We start from the raw sequence: 3,937 nt of genomic DNA on the forward strand, positions 1-3,937 counted from the left end.
AATACTCATAAAACATTTCTAATGTTAGTTGTATGACTTGTGTGTGTGGGGGGGGGCGAGCTGATGGGGGTTTGCTTAAAGCGGAGTGTCATTTAGCCTAGGCTGGCTAAATTGTGGGATTGTAGGCCTGAACCACTCACTATTCCTAGATGGAAGAATAATTCTTGTTTGTTGTAAACACAGTTTCTCTCTCAACCCCTTGCTCACTGGTGCTCCCCTCAGCTGAGGAGGAGTTCGAGGCAGACAGATTTCAGTGCCGACTGAATGTGTGTGCCTCAGCACATGACATGGAAATCCCTGAACCAGCTGCTACTTGTTGTCTGGTTCACCATCAAATGGCACCAAACCTGTTACAGGCAGAACAGTGTTAGCCCAAAGCCCCAAATATAACAGTGTTCCCAAGTCCAGTTTTCCTTCTCAAATTGATATCATGAGAGGGAAATTCTACATCTAAGCTAATCATTCACTGCTGTGTTACTCATTAAAATACAGACACACACAAACAATATCAAGTAAGCAAGCTATGCAGTTAGGGTATATAAAAAGCATAAATAGCTTTCCTGTTTACTCCTCCAAAAGATCTTCCTATGTACATGAAAATTCTCCAACATATGGGCTATCTGGATTTCAAATACTTTAGATAAGAGACAGCCTTTCTTTAATATCAATTATCAATCAGTCACAAGAAGCCTAATACAAAGGACCATTACAGTGTTGCTTCTCCTCATATGTCCTGCTAACTCGAGCATGGCGGTAAGCAGGGGACATTAGAGTTGGTAGCAGAGGAATGATGGATGAGTCACACATTGGACTGCGTGTTGGTTTATTTAATTAGTTTATTAGAGTTCTCTGGAAACAGGCACTGTGCAAAATTAATATATACAAGAATATTTATCCATCCAATTAGGAAAACACAAATTAGTCACATCATCTATGCTGTAAAAGCCACAACTGCCAAAGGGGATTAAACAAATGGACAGCTAATAAGAATAAATGTTGTGCAGTGCATTCTGGATGTTCTGGACACAAGGTTAGTGAGCAGTGAAGCAAACACCCTATTAAACGACAACTTCCTCAGAATGCATCAAACTAACATCGCTCAGGATAATCCCTGTCACTTGTCAACCATGTATTTATTTTACTCCAAGCATGCATGTTGGGTTATACAACCTTTTCAGCAGTGATGCTAAAGAAATCTTCTCAGCTTTTAATTTGTATTTATAATTGCATTAGAGCCGAAACGTTTAAGGATTGTCCTTTTCTAACACATTTTTTGAGAGAATATACATTCTGCTTGAGTTAATCAGGGTTGAGAGAATCAACCGCCCGTTGAATAAGATTAACCATTGTATTGAACAGGCCTTGAAGTTCTATAAACACTTGCCCTAGAACCCACCCTATCAGAACCCCATAGACTCTGAAAGGTGCTTACCCTGTTGCAAATAATACCTCTGATTTTTCTTTTCCATCAGTAAATGACTGACCATTAAAATCATAGAACGTAGACTACTAGAAAAATCAGATGATGCAATGCTATATTTCTCTATAACCTGTTCGCGCTTAAGTGCTTTAAAAGCATGCAGTCGGTGATAATTTTAGTGAATGTTAAAGTTGAAATGGGCATCTCTCTCTGGGAAGAGACTGTAGATTTGAATATAATCTTTGCTTCCAAATACCTCTGCATCTTGAATGATGGACTGTGAGTTCTCATGTGTAATTTTAGGACCCCTACAATTTCAGAGCACTGGAAATGTCTGTCACTGGTCATACCAGCATGGTAGACAGAGCATGTGAAAAGCAGAGCAGGAAAACTGGTGAATTTAATGAAAATAATGCCAGGAATTCACAAACCTTTGGTGGATCACACACACACATGCACACACACACACACACACACACACACACACACACACACACACATCTGTATGCACACTTACTGGGTGGCTGAATGACTCTAAGCATGCATTAATGATATCAGAAGCAACATTTAATTTTGTGGTCAGTTCATTAAAACCTCAGGAATGCCTGACTGTTGATCTATACATGTACAATAGGAGCAGCCAACTGTCAATTTTTATTTCTTCTTTTTAGAATTTTCAAATTAGTGTTCATTTTCCCATTGGATGCTACTTTTTTTTAATGTTTAATTTTTTTGAGTTTTGATTTTCCCCAATACTCTAGGATGTTGACTTCACGTTAATGATTGGTTCCTTTAACACACAGAAAGAAACTCTTTAATTTCTTGCAAGTTCTTTTGTAAATTCTTGCTGTTATTCTCTGCACAGTAGAGGGTTTCCTTTGTTTTGCTGTCTGTTTTTTTTTTTTTTTTTACATCATTGTCCATGGCTATATCTTGAAATGTTTGCCTACATTTGCATCCAGTAGTTTTAGAGAATCAAGTCTGATAATAAGGCCTTTGATTCACTTTGAGTTGATTTTTGTGCAGGGTGAGAGATATGGATCTAGTTTTATTCATTTACATTTAAATATCCAGTCTTTTTCAACACCATATTAAAGAGACTCACTTTTCTTGAGTGTAGACTACAATACCTTTGTCAAAAGTTAGGTAGATGAGGCTTTTCTCTGGTGTGGGTGCTTTGAAGCTGCACATATTCCTTCCTCCCTTTAAGTAACCCTTTATCAATATAAATCAAATCCCATTGGTTTCTTGTTATTGTTCTATCACTATAAAGAGTCACCAGGAACAAGTCAACTCTTATTTTTTAAAAAAGTTGTTAACTGTGAACTTGCTTATAGTTTAGAAGGTTAGTCCATAATCAAGGCTGATAGCAGATAGGCAGGGTGCTGAAGCCCTACCTCAGATCCTTAGAACCTGATCTATATGCGTGATGTGTGTGTGTGAGAGAGACAGAAGGGGGTGTGGAGGGAGAGAGGGGAAGAGAGAAAGATACACTAGGGCTGGTGTGGGATTTTAAAACCTCAAAGGCTACTCCAGTGACACATTTTCTTCAACAAGGCCACACCCCCAATCCTTTTCAAACTGTCCCACCTCAAGGTGGCTCAACATTTAAATATATGAGTCAACAGGAAACAGTGCCATTCAACATTACCATGTTCTCCAAATTAGACTTGGGTGGAATTGGACTTTGCTTTCCCATTGGTGTCATATAAACAGGGAACATGTTCCCCTCAAAGAAAGGGTTTCTATAACAACTGCTTATGAAGGCAGTGATGTGCTCGTTAAAGAACCTTCTTCAGAAACCTAGAGACCTGAGTTCAATTTACTGTTCTTGTTGTTCACAACCAGTTACATTTTAGTCTAAATGTCCTTGTGTGTGAATAGAGATAACAATATAAAACTTAAATTCTACAGTTGCTATGAGGGTGGAATCATAATATGTTTGCTTTGTACATTGTAAAAACATTACATAGGGGCTCAAGAGATGTCTCAGCAGTTAAAAGCACCGACTGGTCTTCCAGAGGACCTGTGTTCAATTCCCACCAACAGCATGGTGACACAACCATCTGTAATGGGTCTGATACTCTCTGCTGGTGTCTGAGGACAGCTACACTGTACTCTTAGACATTAAATAAATAAATAAATAAATAAATAAATAAATGTTTTTTTAAAAATGCATGTTATAGAGTTATGTGAAAATCAGTGAATCATGGCTTATAAAGCTCTCAGAACTGTGTTGAGAGTTCTATTTGAGCCATTTAGCCGTATTTTTTAAAATATCTTTTTAAAGTATTTTTTATGAAAACGTAATAGTTAAGGTTTTTTTTTTTTTTTTATCGTTTTCAGTGGGGTGTCTTATTCCATTTACAAGAAGCCTACTGGTTGAGTAAACATACTAGATATTAATTTCTTTTACCAGTTGTAAAGTAATTAGAGAGGACTCTATTTTCATGTTGGGAATCACTGAACACGGATACCTGGTAGCTTGTTTCCCAGAGCAGAGCACTGAGAGTGAGG

The sequence above is a fragment of the Micromys minutus genome (assembly GCF_963924665.1).
Source record: "Micromys minutus genome assembly, chromosome: 6".
Taxonomy (NCBI): Eukaryota; Metazoa; Chordata; class Mammalia; order Rodentia; family Muridae; genus Micromys; species Micromys minutus.